This window comes from Carassius carassius, chromosome 45 (assembly GCF_963082965.1).
Source record: "Carassius carassius chromosome 45, fCarCar2.1, whole genome shotgun sequence".
NCBI classification, from domain to species: Eukaryota; Metazoa; Chordata; class Actinopteri; order Cypriniformes; family Cyprinidae; genus Carassius; species Carassius carassius.
The window spans coordinates 20,848,504-20,871,077 of NC_081799.1; the positions used below are offsets into that span (position 1 = coordinate 20,848,504).

General features: G+C 38.9%; 1 pseudogene; it reads left to right on the forward strand.

The window, feature by feature from the left end:
* The first annotated feature begins 16,101 nt into the window (after nt 1–16,101).
* LOC132126913 (trace amine-associated receptor 13c-like) lies at nt 16,102–17,305 on the forward strand (annotated as a pseudogene).
* The last annotated feature ends 5,269 nt before the right edge of the window (nt 17,306–22,574 follow it).

Below are 22,574 nucleotides of genomic sequence, written 5' to 3' on the forward strand. Positions count from 1 at the left end.
TTAACTACACACACTCTTTACATGTATTTATGTTAGGATCATCATGATTTATGCTGTTTTTTTATTATAATATTAATTTCCAGGTATTTCCAGTTGCTATTTTGTCAGTTGCAAAGTGCTTAAAAGCAAATAACTTTTGAAGCACTTGTGTGCACACCGATTTTGTAGCAGTTTCCAGTTGTTTTTTAAACATGCAACATCTTAACATCTGAAAAATGTTGTCTTGAGAATGGGTACCACACTTTAGAGAAATACCCATACACCAGGTCACATTTAAAATTATTCTCTTTATTTATTTATTTTTCATTTCTACATGGATAAGAGCACAAAGCTTCAGACAAAACCACATTAAAATTTTTATAAAATAGTATAATAGAGCTTAAAGCAACACAAAAAGGGAATTTCTTAAGACGTTTTTATAGTAATGTCAGGAAAATAAACTTCAGCAGCTTCAGTTCAGTAACTGTATGTGTACAAGATGAGGACTTTAAATTTGGGTATCAAAAATGAGTGAAAAACAGTTATCTAAAATTTATCTAAATCTAAAATTTACCCCAGGGATAAAGTAATACATATTGTAAAATTAAACTTGTAGTAAATATGTTGGTATGATATGTTATGTGATATGTTGCTAGATTTTCAAATAACTGTTATATGAATTCCCGGTTATGAGTGTAATATATTTATGTGTATATATAAATACACAAGTTTTAATTTAAATATTTACATGTGTATTTATACATATTTATGTGATTTTATAGTATATATATATTTATATGTATATTTCTTAAATAACTAATATATGTATATCTTGATTTGACAGTCTTAAAATTACCTTCATAACTTACACAAGCTGAAACAATAACACTATGAGAACATGAACTGATTTGCAGAGTCTTAACCTGTTCAATTGTCCTACAGGTAATCCTGCTCTTGAAGAGCTGCACACTGTCGTCTGGTGTGACAGCTGTGAATAGATTGTCCCACACATGCTCTCCTGTGCTGACTTCTGTGTTTCAGGGTTACACTGTATTATCGTCATGATCCTCCACAACTTCTGGATCAACAATGTCTCCATTCAGAAGACGGAGGTTGTGGAGCACTGCACAGCATGCAGCAACATCTGGCACAAAGGCAGGACTCATTTTCAGGGCCTTGAAGAAAAAGAAGATGGAGCACAGCTTGTTTTCATCATCCTGATGGCTCTCTCAACAATGTTCTGTGCACGAGCATCATTGGTATTGAATCAAACCTGTGCAGGATTCTGTTCAGGCTCTCTGTATGGAGTGATGAGGCAGATGTGTGCACTCAAACAAGGATACCCACCATCTCCCAGGATGTGTTTTCCTGCAGGTGGATACGGGCCTCCAGTGTAAATAGAGCTATTCTTCAGCACCCTGGCATCATACACAGACCCGGGATACTCAACAAAGATATCAAGGTACTTCCCCTGGTGGTGACCTGCAGCTGAACAGAATGAAACCGCTTCCTGTTGAAATAACATTGGGCTTCACTTGCTGGAGGTTCAATTTGTATGTGACCGCCATCTATTTTTCCAGCTACCAGAAGAAGCTGCTTCCACTGCCTGTCATCTGTTGCGGGGAAGGCAATCAGCCCCTTCAAAATCCCCATGAAAGACCTGCTCATTCTGTGCACAATGTTATGCAGCTCTTGGATGTCAAAAGCCAGTGACAGCAGCCTGTATGATGCTGTTCACAGTCTGTAAATATGTAGTTTTTGTTTTTTAGAATAAAATTTCAATAGGTTACAAATTTTTTGCTGATATATCTATATCTATCTACAGTCGTTGCCAAATGTTTTAAGAATTACATAAATATTAGTTTTCAAAAAGTTTGCTACTAAACTGCTTTTAGATCGTTTTTTCAGTTGTTTCTGTGATGTACTGAAATATAATTACAAGCACTTCATACGTTTCAAAGGCTTTTATCGACAATTACATGACATTTATGCAAAGAGTCAGTATTTGCAGTGTTGGACCTTCTTTTTCAGGACCTCTGCAATTCGACTCGGCATGCTCTCAATCAACTTCTGGGCCAAATCCTGACTGATAGCAACCCATTCTTTAATAATCACTTCTTGGAGTTTGTCATAATTAGTGGGTTTTTGTTTGTCCACCCGCCTCTCGAAGATTTGACTCCTGCCTGCGGGTGTCGCTGTTGGACAGTGTTTTCTCTACTTCCTGTTGGCCTTCTGTAGCAAATCGTAGCTCCGTGTAGCTGTTTTTATTTTATTTTTTCTCTAGAATCTTTATCTTACTATCACTCTCTGTTTTTTAAAGTGGTAAAATATAACTTAATTCACACCATATTTCTGATATTATCGATCAATCTTATCAGATTAACTTTGATTGTTCAGTTTTATTTTATATCCGTGAGTGCAGTACACCTGCAAAGCGTTAGCACTCATTAGCTTGTCATTTCGCGTTTTCATTCGAACTTATTGCTGTTTTCTTTTCTCCTCTCGCTCCAGTTTTTCACAAGTTCATCAAACAACTGCAGTAAGAATATTTCATCAAGCACGGTGAGCAATGGCTTCTCCTGTTATTGTTACTTGCACCTCTTGCCACATGTACAGTTTATCTATCTCTGTCACTGATGAGGTTAGGCTGACCAAGTTAGGCTGACAGAGAAGATTTCAGAATTAGAGACACGCATCCAAACTTTAATTGAGGACAGTAAGAACGTTAGGGCTCTAGATACGGCTTTGGATGCGTCTAGCTCAGGGATTCCTGTACATTGTTCGGTTCCGGAAACAGAGCCCCTGCAGCAGGGCAACTAGGTGACGGTGAGGCAGCGTATTCGTGGGTCAAAACACCGCTCTTCTGTTCCGATCAAAACATTAAACAGGTTCTCCCCACTCAGTGATGCACCCACTGAGAAACCTGATGAAAGTGCTCTAGTTATTGGTTATTCTATTGTACGGAACGTGAATATAGAGACTCCAGCCACCATAGTCAAATGTTTATCGGGAGCCAGAGCGCCTTACATCTTGGCAAATTTAAAAGTGTTGGATAATGCTAAACGTAAATACAGTAAGATTGTTATTCATGCCGGCGCTAATGATGTTCGACTTCGCCAGTCGGAGATCACTAAAAATAACATTAAAGAGGTGTGTGAACTTGCAAGCACGATGTCAGACACTGTAATATGCTCTGGTCCCCTCCCTTCTTACCGTGGTGATGAGATGCATAGCAGATTGTCATCACTCAATGGCTGGATGTCTAAGTGGTGCCCACAGAATAACATAGGTTTCATAGACAATTGGACAAGCTTTTGGGGCAGACCTGACCTGTTTAAAAGAGATGGTCTTCATCCATCTTGGGGTGGCGCCACTCTTCTCTCTAGAAATATGGCAAATAGTGTTTATACTTGACTAACTGGGGCCCAGGTCAGGAAGCAGACAGACTGGCTAAACCGACCGTCTGCTAGCTGCCTCCCGTCACAGTGGTCAGACTGTGAGAGACTGTGTCTGTTCCCCGAACTAGAAAATACAAAAAACGTCCAAACCAAGTTAAGATTAACAATTTAATTGAGGTTCAAGAAATAAAAAACAGAAGCAATATGGATAAACAAATGATAAAGCTTGGCTTATTGAATATCAGATCCCTTTCTACGAAAACACTTTTTGTAAATAATATGATCACTGATCATAATATAGATGTACTCTGTTTGACAGAAACCTGGCTAAAACCTGATGATTACATTATTTTAAATGAGTCCACCCCCCAAGATCACTGTTATAAACATGAGCCGTGTCTAAAAGGCAAAGGCGGAGGTGTTGCTTCAATTTATAACAACGTTTTCAGGATTTCTCAGAGGGCAGGCTTCAAGTATAACTAATTTGAAGTAATGGTGCTTCATATAACATTATCCAGAGAAACAAATGTTAATGATAAATCCCCTGTTATGTTTGTACTGGCTACAGTATACAGGCCACCAGGGCACCATACAGACTTTATTAAAGAGTTTGGTGATTTTACATCCGAGTTAGTTCTGGCTGCAGATAAAGTTTTAATAGTTGGTGATTTTAATATCCATGTTGATAATGAAAAAGATGCATTGGGATCTGCATTTATAGACATTCTGAACTCTATTGGTGTTAGACAACACGTTTCAGGACCTACTCATTGTCGAAATTATAATCTAGATTTAATACTGTCACATGGAATTGATGTTGATGGTGTTGAAATTATTCAGCCAAGTGATGATATCTCAGATCATTATTTAGTTATGTGCAAACTTCATATAGCCAAAATTGTAAATTCTACTTCTACCAAATTCCTTAGCATATCCAAAACCTCAGAACAACTTGATGATGTAACAGAAACTATGGACTCTCTCTTTTCTAGCACTTTAAATGAAGTTGCTCCTTTACGCTTAAGGAAGGTTAAGGAAAACAGTTTGACACCATGGTATAATGAGCATACTCGCACCCTAAAGAGAGCAGCCCAAAAAATTGAGCGCAGCTGGAGGAAAACAAAACTAGAGGTATTTCGTATTGCTTGGCGGGAAAGTAACATATCCTACAGAAAAGCATTAAAAACTGCTAGATCCAAACATAACCCCAGGTATTTATTCAATAGAGTGACTAAATTAACGAAAAATAAAGCCTCAACAAGTGTTGACATTTCCCAACACCACAGCAGTAATGACTTTATGAACTACTTTACTTCTAAAATCGATACTATTAGAGATAAAATTGCAACCATTCAGCCATCAGCTACAGTATCACATCAGACAGTGCACTATAGACCCCCTGAGGAACAGTTCCACTCATTCTCTACCATAGGAGAGGAAGAATTGTATAAACTTGTTAAATCATCTAAACCAACAACATGTATGTTAGATCCTATACCATCTAAGCTCCTAAAAGAGGTGCTTCCAGAAGTCATAGATCCTCTTCTGACTATTATTAATTCCTCATTGTCAATAGGATATTGACATAGGATAGGATATGTCCCCAAAACCTTCAAACTGGCTGTTATTAAGCCTCTCATCAAAAAAACACAACTTGACCCCAAAGAACTAGTTAATTATAGACCAATCTCGAATCTCCCTTTTCTGTCCAAGATACTAGAAAAGGTTGTATTCTCACAATTATATTCATTCTTAGAGAAAAATGGTATATGTGGGGATTTCCAGTCAGGATTTAGACTGTATCATAGTACTGAGACTGCTCTCCTTAGAGTTACAAATGATCTGCTCTTATCATCTGATCGTGGGTGTATCTCTCTATTAGTTTTATTGGATCTTAGTGCTGCTTTTGACACAATTGACCACAACATTCTTTTGCATAGACTTGAACACTTTGTTGGCATCAGTGGAAGTGCATTAGCATGGTTTAAATCGTACTTATATGACCGCCATCAGTTCGTAGCAGTGAATGAAGATGTATCCTATCGATCACAAGTGCAGTATGGAGTACCTCAAGGCTCAGTACTAGGGCCGCTACTCTTCACGCTTTATATGTTACCCTTGGGAGATATCATCAGGAAACATGGTGTTAGCTTTCACTGTTATGCTGATGATACTCAGCTCTATATTTCTTCGCAGCCCGGTGAAACACACCAATTTGAAAAACTAATGGATTGCATAGTCGATATAAAAAACTGGATGACGAGTAATTTCTTACTGTTAAATTCTGAAAAAAACAGAGGTGTTAATTATAGGACCTAAAAACTCAGCTTGTAATAACCTAGAACACTGTCTAAGACTTGATGGTTGCTCTGTCAATTCTTCGTCATCAGTTAGGAACCTAGGTGTGCTATTTGATCGCAATCTTTCCTTAGAAAGCCACGTTTCTAGCATTTGTAAAACTGCATTTTTCCATCTCAAAAATATATCTTAATTACGGCCTATGCTCTCAATGTCAAATGCAGAAATGTTAATCCATGCATTTATGACCTCAATGTTAGATTATTGTAATGCTTTATTGGGTGGTTGTTCTGCATGCTTAGTAAACAAACTACAGCTAGTCCAAATTGCAGCAGCAAGAGTTCTTACTAGAACCAGGAAGTATGACCATATTAGCCCGGTCCTGTCAACACTGCACTGGCTCCCTATCAAGCATCGTATAGATTTTCAAATATTGCTTATTACTTATAAAGCCCTGAATGGTTTAGCACCTCAGTATTTGAATGAGCTCCTTTTACATTATAATCCTCTACGTCCGCTACGTTCTCAAAACTCAGGCAATTTGATAATACCTAGAATATCAAAATCAACTGCGGGCGGCAGATCCTTTTCCTATTTGGCGCCTAAACTCTGGAATAACCTACCTAACATTGTTCGGGAGGCAGACAAACTCTTGCAGTTTAAATCTAGATTAAAGACCCATCTCTTTAACCTGGCATACACATAACATACTAATATGCTTTTAATATCCAAATCCGTTAAAGGATTTTTAGGCTGCATTTATTAGGTAAACCGGAACCGGAAACACGTCCCATAACACCCTATGTGAGTGAAAAAGTGAAGTGAAGTGACATTCAGCCAAGTATGGTGACCCATACTCAGAATTTGTGCTCTGCATTTAACCCATCCGAAATGCACACACACAGAGCAGTGAACACACACACACACACTGTGAGCACACACCCGGAGCAGTGGGCAGCCATTTATGCTGCGGCGCCCGGGGAGCAGTTGGGGGTTCGATGACTTGCTCAAGGGCACCTAAGTCGTGGTATTGAAGGTGGAGAGGTGGTACTTGCTACATCATTAGAAGAATGGCATCTACGCTAATATTTGTCTGTTTCTCTTTTGTTCCGAGGTCACCGTGGCCACCAGATCCAGTCTGTGTCCAGATCAGAGGGTCACTGCAGTCACCCAGATCCAGTATGTATCCAGACCAGATGGTGGATCAGCACCTACAAAGGACCTCTACATCCCTGAAAGACAGCGGAGACCAGGACAACTAGAGCCCCAGATACAGATCCCCTGTAAAGACCTTGTCTCAGAGGAGCAACAGGACAAGACCACAGGAAACAGATGATTCTTCTGCACAATCTGACTTTGCTGCAGCCTGGAATTGAACTACTGGTTTCGTCTGGTCAGAGGAGAACTGGCCCCCCAACCAAGCCTGGTTTCTCCCAAGGTTTTTTTCTCCATTCTGTCACCGATGGAGTTTCGGTTCCTTGCCGCTGTTGCCTCTGGCTTGCTTAGTTGGATTAAGATCTGGGGAGTTTCCAGGCCATGGCCCCAAAATTTCAACATTCTGGTCCCTGAGCCACTTAGTTATCACTTTTGCCTTATGGCACGGTGCTCCATCGTGCTGGAAAATGCATTGTTCTTCACCAAACTGTTGTTGGATTGTTTGAAGAAGTTGCTGTTGGAGGGTGTTTTGGTACCATTCTTTATTCATGGCTGTGTTTTTGGGCAGAATAGTGAGTGAGCACACTCCCTTGGATGAAAAGCAACCCCACACATGAATGGTGTCAGGATGCTTTACTGTTGGCATGACACAGGACTGATGGTAGCGCTCACCTTTTCTTCTCCGGACAAGCCTTTTTCCAGATGCCCCAAACAATCGGAAAGGGGCTTCATCGGAGAATATGACTTTGCCCCAGTCCTCAGCAGTCCATTCACTATACTTTCTGCAGAAGATCAATCTGTCCCTGATGTTTTTTTTGGAGAGAAGTGGCTTCTTTGCTGCCCTTCTTGACACCAGTCCATCTTCCAAAAGTCTTCGCCTCACTGTGCGTGCAGATGCGCTCACACCTGCCTGCTGCCATTCCTGAGCAAGCTCTGCACTGGTGGCACTCCGATCCCGCAGCTGAATCCTCTTTAGGAGACGATTTAGGAGGCGCTTGCTGGACTTTCTTTGATGCCCTGAAGCCTTCTTTACAAGAATTGAACCTCTTTCCTTGAAGTTCTTGATGATCCTATAAATTGTTGATTTAGGTGCAATCTTAGTAGCCACAATATCCTTGCCTGTGAAGCCATTTTTATGCAATGCAATGATGGCTGCACGCGTTTCTTTGCAGGTCACCATGGTTAACAATGGAAGAACAATGATTTCAAGCATTACCCTCCTTTTAACATGTCAAGTCTGCCGTTCTAACCCAATCAGCCTGACATAATGATCTCCAGCCTTGTACTTGTCAACATTCTCACTTGAGTTAACAAGACGATTACTGAAATGATCTCAGCAGCTCCTTTAATGACAGCAATGATATATATATATATAGGAGTATATATATAGGAGCCGGTGACTCCAAATGTCAGCTCTATTGTCTCTCAATCCGTTACAAACAGCGTATGAGGGACAATGGAAACAATCAAAAACAACAAAAGAGCAATGATATACAAGTGCTATAAGAAGTCTCAGTTAGCTTAAACGCAGTACACATAACAAAGGCTTTTAAATAATATAATAAAGAAAAAAAAACAGATTGAATAGAAAAAGAATAGAGCAAGCTAGTGTTAGAGGTCTTTTTTGCCCTTGTTAATTGTATAATAACTTAAAAGTAAACCGATAGAATACAAAAAGATTAGAAAGCTAGTTTTTTTAAAGAATAGAATTAGAATAGTGAGTGTTAAAGTTAGTGGGTTAAATAAAGATGAAAGAGATGTGTTTTAAGCTGATTCCTGAAGATGGCTAAGGATTGAGTACAGACAATCCAGTAAAGATTTACCCAAACGAAGGGCTGAGACTACAGAATATCCTCAATGCAGAAAGCACTCTCTCTCACACACACACAGTATCAACACTCCCATAGAAGCACAATATAACATGAATGATGTTTCTGCTGGGAAATTGCTTTTTTCCCCCTTAACACAGTTAAATTTTAGTGATGTGGTGGAAAACTACTTTACAACTACTTTTTTTGGAAAAAAGATTACATCATATTTTTTAAACATTATATATTTGTTAGCCTACTTATTTATGTTATACATATATATATATATATATACATATATATATATATACTATATATACACTACTTATATAATATATGAAAATACAGATGTTTAGATTATAATTCAGGTTTATTTTTTATTATTTTTTACAAAATATAGAATTTAAAATGTCTCAATATATAGCATAGTTACTGCAGAAAAAAAAGTTAACCATGCACTCATAAATTTGCAATAGGCAATTATTTATCAATTTATTGAAATATTTTAATAAAAGTAAAAAATACACTGTACGCCTTTCTTAATATTTAAATATCATATCTAAATATTTATTTGGACACAATATAGAAGTCACTTTAATTATAATATTCGGTCCCTGAGGAAAGTGAGTCGTTCGCTGAGTGAGGAAAATGAGCAGTTGCGGCTCTAGACAATTTTGATTGGGGGGGCAATGGGGGGTCCTGATCATTTCAAGGGGAGTCTCATGAAAACCAACAAAAAATACAGTGGTCACGGCTAATAACTCCATATTACTGCATCGAAAATACATTTTTGTCCAAAAATAGCAAAAACTATGACTTTATTCAGCATTGTCCTCTCTTCAGTGTCCGTTGTGTGAGATTTCAAAACACTGAAGTGTAGTGATATCCAGTTCACGAACGAATCATTCGATGTAACTGGATCTTCTTGAACCAGTTCACCAAATCGAACTGAATTGTTTGAAATGGTTCGCGTCTCCAATAAGCATTAATCCACAAATGACTAACTTTTTTAACGTGGCTTACGCTCCCTCTGAGCAGGGCCGTGCAGAGACCTTTGGAGGTGCAGTTGCTCAAAGTATAAAAGGGGCACATGGAACAAGGCTTTAAATGGCGCTGTTCAAAATATCAATACAGCAATATATTGTGATGCATTCCTTGCTGATTCGCGTATCGATATGGATGATTATGTATTGATACAGCAGCAAATGCTTTGATGCAGTTTTGAAAAAGAAACAATAGAGAAGACAATTTTAAGTTTAAAATAATAATAGCTCTGGGATTAGAAACTGAAATGTCTTAAATTGTCCCAACCTGAAGGATTTTTCTTATCTGTTCTACAGAATAATTAAAACTATAGAAAACACTTGTGCCTCTACATTTTCCTTTTTCTCACCAGCCTCTGTCTCCTGGCTTGCAGTTCCCTGCTCTCTTTCTGTCTATTGTGCCTCTACATGTCTCTCTTTTTCTTCCTCTATCTCGATCACCTCATCTGATCTATTACTTTCCACTCTCTGTCCATCTAGGAACAAGGCTCGATTTACTATTTCAGCATTAATCTTTTATTTTAACCATCACTACTACTCTTGCACCTAATCAATAAGTCCACCTTAAATATTCATACAAAACATAAAAAAAAAACTGATACACTGGAATATACTGATTAATATTATTATTGCTGTTGTAGTTGTCTAAAATTGAACACCTTTGTGATGTAAACAAATTACAGGCTATATTTGTTATTCATATCCTTCACACTGCACTTTGATGTCAGGTATATTATGCATTTTTTTATTGACATTGATATTTTTACATTTATTTCCAGAGAGATATTATTGATTTTACATGCTAAAGTGGTCTTGCTGTTGTAAACACTGTTGCTATTGTAGAAAAATATAATTATATTTTAATTCATTTCTGAATTGTTTATATTTTTATAATGATAATTAGAGAATGAGAAAATCTGAATAAGCCTTACCAGTGTTGTGATAATTATTTTTAAGGCACTCAACATGTTTAAAAATAAATAAGTACTGTAATATAATAAAAGTTTAGTCAAATAACATAAAAAAGACCAGACCCCTCGATGCCTGTGAAACTTTTCTCCCTCAAACAGCACGCTAGTGTTACTTCTACACTACAGGCTACACACAGCAATATAAACAACATATCTGCATGTTCTCACATCACATAGTTTTTGTAAAATAATAATAAGTAAATAAACATCAAAATCACTTCGCTGAGAATGAAACACCACTTACCAGCTGCCACGGTGTTAAAAATATCCTCTGACAATTAAAAAATGCGCCTGCGGCATGAGGAATCGTCCCGGTCGGATGAGGTCGTCGACGTCAGATGAAAGGTCATCATGTTGGTCATTTTATTTACAGCTAAATTATTATTAATAAATTGTACTAATATTATGATTGGACATGGGCAGGCATTCACAAAAGGGAATGTTATTCAACAAAAAAATTCGAGGAAATTTTGCTTTGACAAAAGAGCACTTAAGGAGCAAAGGAGCAGGTGCTCAAGTGAACCGGTTCTTTCGGACAATTTGATCAAATAAACCAGTTGAAAAAAAAAACGGTTTACCGGTTCTTTAGCGCTCGATGTGATGTCATTGGCGATGGCCCTTCATTCAAGCCTTCGGTTTACCGGCGCTTATAACATTAGCACAGAATCAGTTCAGAATCAATCACCATAAGAATCAGTTTGGTTCAGACGCTCTGTGTGTCGGTCTGCTTCACACTGAATCACACATGCGCAGTATCATCAGGTCCTCGGTTCTCGAATCAGAAGCGTCTGACAGAAATGGTTCTCGGTTCAGTGTATGAATAAATGTCGAAATAATTATTATTTATTATTGTTCTGCGTTGTTTGAAGAGAAACATTTTGTAATCTTTATCCCGGATATATATATTTTTTAATTCGGAAGAGGATGGGGGGTCAAAGCGGTTTTTTTTGCAGGGTCTTGAGACCCCACAAGACCCCCCCTGGCGCCGCCGTTGAAAATGTTGGTAAATGCAGTTTCGGCTGCATCTGACCACCTGAACGGAGTACTGGGGGAGGTCAAGGCCATCAGAGGTGAGACTAGTTGGCTGAAAATACGAATGAAACATCGATAGAAATTGGCGAATCCCAGAAACAGCTGTAGGGCCTTACGAGAATCTGGAGATGGCCAATCTATCACAGCCTTAACTTTGTCAGGATCCATACGTATTCCCTCGGACGAGACGATATACCCTAGGAAGGGAACAGACTGTGCATGGAATAGGCATTTCTCCGCCTTGACAAAAAGCCCATTCTCGAGTAATCTCTGGAGCACTCGTCTGACGTGTTGAACATGTTCCTGGAGAGATTAAGAAAAATCAGTATGTCATCCAGGTAAACATATATAAACTGATCTACCATGTCTCTCAACACGTCATTAACGAGTGCTTGGAAAACCCCTGGCGAGTTGGAGAGCCCGAACGGCATCACCAAATACTCAAATTGCCCTCTAGGGGTGTTAAAGGTGGTTTTCCATTCATCCCCCTTCCTGATGCAGACCAAATGATAAGCGTTACGTAAATCCAATTTTGTGAATACGGATGCTCCCTGTAACCTCTCGAAAGCTGAAGACATCAACGGTAACGGATAGGTGTTCTTTATTGTGATGTTGTTCAGCTCTCGGTAGTATCGGTGTGGTTCTCCCACCGCAGTTTCACCGGAAAGAGAGTCGATGATGTGGTTGAGGACTTCCCTGCGGAAGATCCCACCCGATAGTAGCCTCAAGCTTACTACCGGGCTGGCTCTTTTGACTCCTCTGTCGCGAAGGTGCGGGCTGCAATGCAAAATGCATGGAACATTTGTTAAGGAAAGTCTTGCAAAAGTTTGGCTCAACAGAGTAACTCTCTGGCGCCGGAAGTCGCGGCTCTGGACGGAAGTGGTCCTGGGAGGTCTCCCGGGGGACGGGCGGCGCAGGCGGTGTGGTGGGCGCAGTGGGAGAGGTGAGTTGATGAATCTGCTGGGTGAGCTCGGACACCTGTGTCACCAGCGCTTGGATCGCGCGTCTGGTGTTCACGATGATCTCCTGCTGCTGATCCATGCGGTTTATGCTGTGGTGAATGAATTCAGACAGTGAAGTGGTGCTCGCTGCTTCCATGGTTGGTAAGAGCGTTCTGTAATGACTGGGTGAAGGAGTGGCAGGAAGCAAGTGTGAGATTAATGAGATTTAATGAAGACAATGAGACAATACAGAACTGAGACACAAATAACACTGGGAGGAATGCACAGTCCAAGATGGTGGTGAGTAATGACGAATCCGGAAGGCGGAGGTGAGTTGGCAGCAGGAGAGGGTGACACAGGAACTGCGGGGAAGCAAGCCGAAGGTAAGTGGTGTTGCTTGGTGGTGGGTTGCGTAGAGGGGACGGGGTTCTGGGGAGACACGGACATCACACGCAGAAACACACAAGAAAGCAAGGCATAGGTTACAAACATGAAACAACGCTCTCACGAACACAAGACGCTAGACAAACCAATATATAGGGATGAGTAATGAGTGACAGCTGTTGCTGATGACAATTAACGGAGACGCCCACAAACTAATCAGTGCTGACGCGTAACACACACACTTCACCCACAAAATGCAAAACCCAGAGATCACAGTTTACCAACCATGACAGAGGTAAGTGAATCCAAACACAGTGTTTTATTTCAGAATCTCAAGTGCAAGGTGAGAATTCAGTGACTTCTGGTGCGGGTTCGGTGCAGATCCCGCAGTGCGGGGCTGAATGCAGGTGAAAACATCCACTGAAGATATGTCAATGCCAAGCAGCCACAGTTCGTTAATACTTGTCTCCTTCTCTTTCAGATGTGGATGCTATCAAGCAAGCTCCGAGGAAAACATCACAGGTAACAGGGAAATGAGCAGGAGTCCTGGAAGCAGTAGGACAACAACACAGAGGTTAGTGTTTCAAAGGGGAGTATACGTTATGTCTTGGGATCCTTGGTGCATCAGATGGTCAGGAGACAACAGAAAATGGTATGTTCCTGTTGGAGGGTTGACACTGAACTGAGGCTGTGGTGAGTGTTTTATTGTGTGCTGTGATGAGGTTGCTAATGGTGAGCAGGTGTGGGTGATTAATACTCTGGGGAGAGTGATGTTGTGTGGTGGGTGGGACCGGGCTTGACTTGTCCCTGACAGTAGGCCTATGTAATTTCACAGTATATCTGCCTCCTAAATTATAACACCTACGTGCAGTAACAATTCTATGACATTTTTGTATGAAGATTTAATTGAGGAATTCTCATTGAAAAAAGAGCAGGAAGAAGCCCTTTTAGTCGTGAGTGATATTTAATTAGTTTTATTTGCTGGGCTGTTTCTGATTTCTGAGTAAGATTATTACTCGATAATACTGTCTAATATATGTAAATAGGCTATATGGGATCATGAGGTGCGCATTGTTTATTTTTATTTCACAAGCATTTATTTCAGGATGTGTGCATATTTATATGCTGTTTGTTCATTGAATATAACATGCGTAGGACAGTGGTTTATTGGGGGGATGGGGGGGTTATTTAATTACCATGAAAGTAATCATATATGATGTTGAAAAATAAAAATGAAAAATAAAAAACTGTATCCATATCCATCACTGCCACAAAGTCAATACACAATGGATATGTTGCTGGATATCTCTGGAAATTGTGGGGCTGTATTGGCTGACACGCCTCTGGCAGTCAGGGACAGTACTGTACATCTGGATTGGCAGACCAGGGTGGTGTTCCCTTTTTTTATGAATGGTGACCGGAGGGTGTGTTCCAACTACAGGGGGATCACACTCCTCAGCCTCCCTGGGAAAGTCTATGCCAGGGTAGTGGAGAGGAGAATTCGGCTGATAGTCAAACCTTGGTTTGAGGAGGAACAGTGTGGTTTTCTACCTAGCACATGAAACACTGCTTACATTGAAATTTTATTTTGTGATAATTCTGAAGTAATTCCCGGTAGAGAGAAAGATAGGATGGGTTCATGTGCCACTTGAACTGAGGTGCCAAAGCGATTGCTACATTAAAGAGCAACAAAACAGAACATTGTAATAGAGTTTATACTTTAGTTATTAAAAGGTAATAGAGCTCAAAGCTTTTGTGATTTTAATTGTGATTACTGGACAGAAAGTGTGATACAAATAAAATGAAGCTCAAGTATTAACAGAACATATCAAATAAACTACAGATCTTGACAAGGAGCCATAGTATTGACTATAAACAAAAATAGTTTTATGTTTCAATATTTATATTCAATGTTTCCAATATCCACTAAAGCTGACAGATTTACCTGTTGTAGTTTGTTGTGCATGAAATAGACACTGCTTTTATATGAAACAGACAATGAAGAACAATCAGGAAAAATGGCATTACATGCACATTTTTAAAATCATAACAACATTATATAGTCACCAGTGGCAATCTCATCCAAAACCTCACTCGCAAATTAATATTTTTGTTTCCAAATACATTTTATTTGCAGTCTGGTGCCCTGAGTAGCCAAGAATCACTGACGTCAATCAGCTAAGATAAAGCTGAGGCTGGAGGCGGGAATGTAAATGCAGCTAGAGTTAACAAAAAGTGGCAGAATGATAAATAAACGAGAGTGAATTTAAAAGATCCCTGTAGCAATGGTACTTTTCAAGTCATGGGTGTTCTGATGTGGCTTGCCTATACTAATACAGTGATTGATATAAATTGGATCTTCTTTGCTCTATAAATGAGTGTCACTATTTGCCTAATGGGCAGAGCTGCAGTGTTCCACATCACTTAAGATGTTGCATAATGGTTGAAAGACCACTGCTTAGGTAGGCTGTTAAACACACAGTAAACAGTGTATTCATAATTAAGACAAGATGATGTTCTAATTATATATTTTCCCAACATTTTACCAATTCCAAACAACACCAGTCTTAATAACTACCATTTTGGCATATTTTAAGTGATGTATAACTAATAAATGAGAAGGTTTAGAATTTGGTACACTTACTGTAAATACTTTAACCTATTGTGCAGGGAAGAGGAGTGGTGAGTATAAACAGTGTTATTAACAAAACACAAACACACATGCAACTGTGATGTTCACAGCAAACAACCAATACCTGCAATTTGATGAGAAATTAATTCATCAAAAAAAAAATCTGAGATCCACAACTCTGTTTGACTTTACTTTGCATAATTGTTGTTACACTCCTGCATAAATAGCCTAGACATGGAGAGAGGTGATTTTAAATAAAGTTACTAATTATTGTAAAGCATTTATTTGATGCTTAAAAGAATACATTTTATTCTCATTTACAATATTATATTTCAAAAAGGAATAGATCTTAGATTGTGCATCCATAATATCAAAAGTTGGGGAAATAAAATTATTATATAATTATTCAGCATCAGAGTGGGCGTTAGATTGGTTGCTCAGTGTGACCTAGACACTATAAATGAAAGCACAGTAAGGAGAGCAGAACAAACTCCCAACAGGAGGAGGCTCAATCATGGCTACTGAGACAGAGAATCATGAGACTCAATATTGCTTTCCTGCCATCAACTCATCATGCATCAAGGGAAAACGCTCCAGTTTTGAACGTAATATCACCTATATGTTTGTATTATTGCTGTCAGCCTGGACTGTGTTTCTGAACCTGCTGGTGATCATCTCCATCTCTCATTTCAAGAAGCTTCACACTCCAACCAACCTGATCATTCTCTCTCTGGCTGTGGCCGACATGCTTGTTGGACTTTTTGTGATACCCATAGAGGGAATCAAGCAAATTGAGACATGCTGGTACTTCGGAGACACTTATTGTGGACTGTATGTGATCATCGTTAGGTTGCTCCTTGTTATATCCGTTAGTAATTTGGTTTTAATTGCTGTGGATCGCTATATGGCTGTGTGTCACCCTTTACTGTACCCACAGAAAATTACTACAACTAAAACTTTAATAAGCATCTGTCTCTGCTGGTTTTGCTGTTCAGTGTACGTTATTTGGTTTGTAATAAGTAACAGATATTTTAATATGTCAGACACAATACTATGTTATGGCCAGTGTATTGTTTTGATGACACCTGCTTGGAGAATCATTGATTTAATTGTTTCTCTTTTATTTCCTTGTACTGTGATCATCACTGCATATTTGAGGATATTTTATGTTGTGCAAAGGCAAGTTAAAGTTATTAACTCTCAAATGAATGGTATAAAATGTGTAATAGACATTTCAGTGAGGAGGAAATCTGAGACCAAAGCTGCTCTGACATTAGGAATCATTGTGACAGCTTATCTTCTTTGCTGGATTCCTTTTTTCATCTGTTCTCTAACAAAAAAAGTCTCCTTCACTACACTTACAGTTCTAACATGGACCTTCTTTATAAACTCAGGTCTGAATCCTATTGTCTATGCTTTATTTTACCACTGGTTTAAAATATCAGTTAAAAACATTCTAACTCTTAGAATTTTTCAGCCAGCATCCTCTCTGATGGACATTTTTAGTGATTGTCATTAATGATTTACAGGGGAGATTTATTTGTTTAATTTTATGTTTTTACCTAGACACCCTCTGAGATCAATCCCCAAAAATTACAGCATGGGAAATGTATTCATATGCTCATATATAGGAATTACACATAAAATAATCAACAATAACTAAATATTAAAGGGAAGTTAAAATAAACTTTAAAAAATGGATTTCATTTACTTACCCTTGTGTTGTTCCAAACCTGTAAGTCATTTTTAAACATTAAGTCACAGTCTCTGTCACCTTTCACTTACATTGTATAGGGGAAAAAAATAAATGATTATGAAACATTACTAAGGCAGTCAGATAGTCTAATAAACCTTTTTTTCTGAAATTTGTAAAAATCATGTGCACTCAAACTCCTACAACTAATACTGAACATAGCAGCTCGACTAATCTACGTTGAGCCCATGTCACACCTCTGTAATGACTACCAGTTACGGCTCACATCAAGTTCAAGACATTGATGTTTGCATACAGAATGGCCATCCACTCTGCACCTTCCTTCTTCACCTCAATCTTATCAGTCTACTTTCTATAAAGAAAGATCAGAGAGATCAGATTTCAAACATTTTTGTTCACTGTCCCCTGCTGGTGGCATGATCTTCTCAACCCCATTCCCAACAAATCCCTGATTATATTCAAAAAGAGCTTAAAAGTCATCTTTCCCATGAACATTTAACTGCATCCTGCTGAACGTTGTCAAACTTTGTATTACTAGCACTTCTTAGGTTTTTTGTAGTACCCCTGGAAAGAAGTATAATAAAGTTAAAGAAGCGAGCTGCTGCGATGGATTCCGTCAGTTTGTACAATGTATATTTACAATGACCCTAAAATCTCATGCTCTTTACAAACCGAAAAAGATTTTCAGAATGTAGACATATTAAGTCCAGATATAATATATAACATTCTTTCAAATATTTAGCCTTAACAACCAGATGACAATATGAAATTGATGATACAACAATGCGGATAATATATATCAAACAAATACTGTTCAAGAAATCATTTCTGATGTATTCCATACAATAAAGACACATACAAGATTGATTAAAACAAATGTAAAGCATAACAGGTATGACAGCATACAGATTTGTTAGTTGCATACAATTGTAACATTTATCAATAGAACTGGTAAACAAGATTACACTGCTAGTCTAAAATCGCTGATGTCCATCAGCTACACTGAAGAAAAAAAAGAATTTGACCTAATTAAATTGAATTAAATACAGCTTCACAAGCAATGACCACACCACAACCAAATATGTAAAATAATAGTTTATTGACCAAAATGTTAGGGATGAGCTGGAAGAGGATGAAAAGGTAAAGGGAATATGGTGGGCAGGTTGATCTGGGCAACGGGTGAACGCTGGCGCTGTTAGCTGCCGCTGCTCAGGGAGGGAATTATAAAACTATTTCTAATTTCTAACCTCTGTATCCACGCTGATTTGGCGGGTTTGTACGCTGGTTGATCTACCTGCGTACATATGACTGCTGATGCTCTGTGCGGATGCCGATTGACTGCTGGTTACTAAGTGTTCTTTGCGGTACCTCTGGCACGCGGTTCAACTATGAAGATCACTGAGCTACTGGTGCGGATGAACTACATCTGGGTCGTTCTTTCTGCAGTATACCACTCGGTAGCATGGGCGATGCTCTAGTATTCGGCGGCGGAACTTACTCAGCTCCGTTTGCGTCATTTTAATCTTCTGTCAGCTCCACATCTTCCCTTGGATATTGTGTACATTCCACGTCGGAAATATATACATCGCGGGTCTCGGCGGAGTTATAACACCGATGGCTCATGTCAAATACGGTCCTTTTGGTCATCTAAACCACGCCCACCTAGGAGGCTTACACGGACTCGCAGTGTCAATCGCAGTGTACTAATCAACCCGGCCAGATCGGTTGGCAACGATTCTGGTAAAAACAATTTTTTCTTTGGATTACTTAATATACGATCACTTTCCACTAAAGGACCCCTGGTGTACGATCTACTGTCTGACCGTGAGTTTGACTTTCTCTGTCTAACTGAGACATGGCAGAAACCAGACGACTTTTTCCATCTAAACGAGTGTGTTCCCCCAGGATATAGTTATGTTTGTAAATCTCGTGATACGGGAAGGGGAGGGGGGCTAGCAATACTTTATAAAAAGAAATTGAAAGTATCTCAGTTAGCTTTGTCTACATATTCTTCTTTTGAGTCAATTGCCATAAAAATCAATGGTGCGATTCCAACCATCCTCATAACTATCTACCGCCCTCCCAAGAGCAATAATGCCTTTTTAACTGAATTATTTGAACTCTTAACTTACCTATGTTCCATATCTTCAAATGTTATCCTTCTGGGTGATTTTAACATTCATACAGATAATGTCAGTAATGCATTTACAAGCAAATTTCTATCATGTTTGGATTGCTTTGGTATACAACAATTTAACACACTGCCCACTCATACTAAGGGGCATACTCTTGATCTTGTTTGTTGCTCTGGTATAACACCTTTTAATTGTACTGTTTCTGATCTATCCATATCAGATCACTTTCTGGTCTCATTTTGTGCCAAACTGGCCATTTTTAAGGTAAACCTGTGTCGCCCGATTACATTTCGGAATATTAAGAACATTGATTTGCCTACTCTTGCTGATGAACTTGCCATCTTTTCCAGTAAATCTGATTTCACTACTGTTGATGAACTGGTAAAATATTACAATGATGGACTGAACATGCTTTTAGATGAATTCGCACCCGTGAAAACTCGAAGGGTTTCGTTTGTGCATTCAGCTCCTTGGTTTACACCTGAACTGCGTGAACTTAAAACTAAAGGCCGTAGGTTAGAGCGGCTGTACGTCAGGTCTGGCCTTACTGTTCATAAAGACATGTATGCTGAACATATTCAAAATTATAAAAATGCACTGGCTACAGCTAAATCCGATTACTACTCCAATGTAATTGGAGTTAGCAATGGGAACTCTAGGTCTCTTTTCTTGGTGGTAAACAATATTCTGAAACCACCTGATTCTTTGCCATCTTATATGTATTCCACTGACTTATGTGATCGCTTTTTGACTTTTTTTACATCTAAGGTTGAAAATGTACATCGGCAATTACTTACTGGTACTCTTCACAATGACTCCTGTCAGTCTATCACTCACATACCCCCCCACTCTGTCTTCTCTAACTTTACACTGCCAACTATTTCAGAGATAGTGGGTCTGATAGGTAAATCTAAACCTTCGACTTGTCAATTAGACCCTCTACCAACTCCTTTAGTAAAAGCTTGTTTACCAGCCCTTTTGCCGTTGATTACTAAAATTGTTCATGCTTCACTTGGTTCTGGTTTTGTATCTCCATCGCTTAAATCTGCTATTATTACACCCATACTTAAGAAACCAGGGGGTGATCCATTTGATTTTGAAAATTTTCGTCCAATTTCCAATTTACCATTCATCTCTAAGGTAGTTGAAAAGTGTATTTCAATTCAAATTCATGAACATCTGTCCAATAATAACTTGTATGAACAATTCCAATCTGGTTTTCGTCCCCACCATGGCACTGAGACTGCTCTTGTCAGAATAACCAATGATCTACTGTTGGCAGCTGACATTTAACTATACTTGTCCTTCTTGACCTGAGCGCTGCCTTTGATACTGTCTCACATAACATACTTCTTGACAGATTAGTTTCCATTGGTATTACTGGCACTGCTCTGTCTTGGTTTAGTTCATATCTATCTGGACGCAGTCAGCGTATTCAATTAAAAGGTTTTAGTTCAAGACTATCTACAGTCACCGCTGGTGTTCCCCAGGGTTCTGTTTTGGGCCCGCTACTCTTCATTATATATATGCTCCCTCTTGGTGATATTTTAAGGAAATATGGTATTAATTTTCACTGTTATGCGGATGACACCCAACTTTACCTGTCCGCCAAACCTACCGGTTCTTTTCCTCCACCATCTTTGGTGTTATTAAATTAAAGACTGGCTTTCAGCGAACTTCTTGAAATTAAATGGCAATAAAATTGAGGCTCTGCTTGTTGGCACTAGATCTGCTGTGTCTAAATCTAATTGTTTCTCTTTACACATTGATAATACTGCAATCTGTCCTTCCTCTCAGGTTAAAAGTTTGGGTGTCATCATGGATAGCACACTATCTTTTAAAGCTCAGATTAATAATATCACACGGATTGCATACTTCCATTTGCGCAATATTAATCGTCTACGTCCATTTCTTTCAAATAATAATACTGCAGTTCTCATTCATGCACTAGTCACCTCACGTATAGACTACTGCAATGCTCTTCTTACAGGTATTCCCTCCAAATTGCTGCATAAGCTTCAATTGGTTCAGAATTCTGCAGCTCGTGTTCTCTCTAGAACACCTTATACTGATCACATTTCTCCAGTTCTCCAGCAATTGCACTGGCTTCCAGTAAAATATAGATTTGAATTCAAAATCTTGCTACTCACTTATAAGGCACTTCATAATCTCGCACCACAATACCTTACTTAACTTCTCCAGGTTTATACTCCTTCACATGCACTTAGATCTTCATCTTTAATTTCTCTTGCGGTACTTCGGATTCGACTTACTACTATGGGTGCCAGATCTTTTAGTTATGTTGCCCCCCGCCTATGGAACTCTTTTCCCCTCGATGTTCGCAATAGCGATTGCTTGTTGACTTTTACAAAGCGTCTTAAGACATATCTTTTTATACAGGCTTTTTTATAATATTTTTTATTGAGACTTAAATCCACTTTATATGTATATGCTGTTTGTTTTGTCTTATACAGTGACCTGTATATTGCTTGTAAGGTGACCTTGGGTGTTCTGAAAGGCGCCATGAAATAAAATGCATTATTATTATTATTATTATTATTATTATCTGGAATTGATGGCCCAGAGAGACTCATTTGTATATTTAGGCCAGACGATTAGCCCCCCCCCCCCAAGTTGGGAAGAGCTAGAGGTAAGCTTGGGCTTGACGGAGAACTTGATGTTGCGGATGAAGGTGTGGTATGCTCGAGATGACCAGCGGCCAAGGGTTCAGATAGTCAAGGTCAAGGTCAAGGTCTGTTTATTTATCACATTTAAAAACAACTAGTGTATGCCAAAGTGCTGTACATATACAAATGAAGTAAATATAGTGATTTAAGAGATTAAAAGAAAGGACTCAAAACACAATCAATACAAAAACACATTAACAAACACAGACATACATTTCATCCAAATGCCAAGGAGTACAGATAAGTCTTCAGGTGGGATTTAAAAACAGGAAGGGAAGCTGCAAATCTAATGTCTAGAGGTAAGCTGTTCCAAAGTCTAGGACCGGCCATGGAAAAAGCCCGATCCCCCTAAAATTTCAAGCGGGAGTGAGGTATATGCAAGAAGAGTTTATCAGAG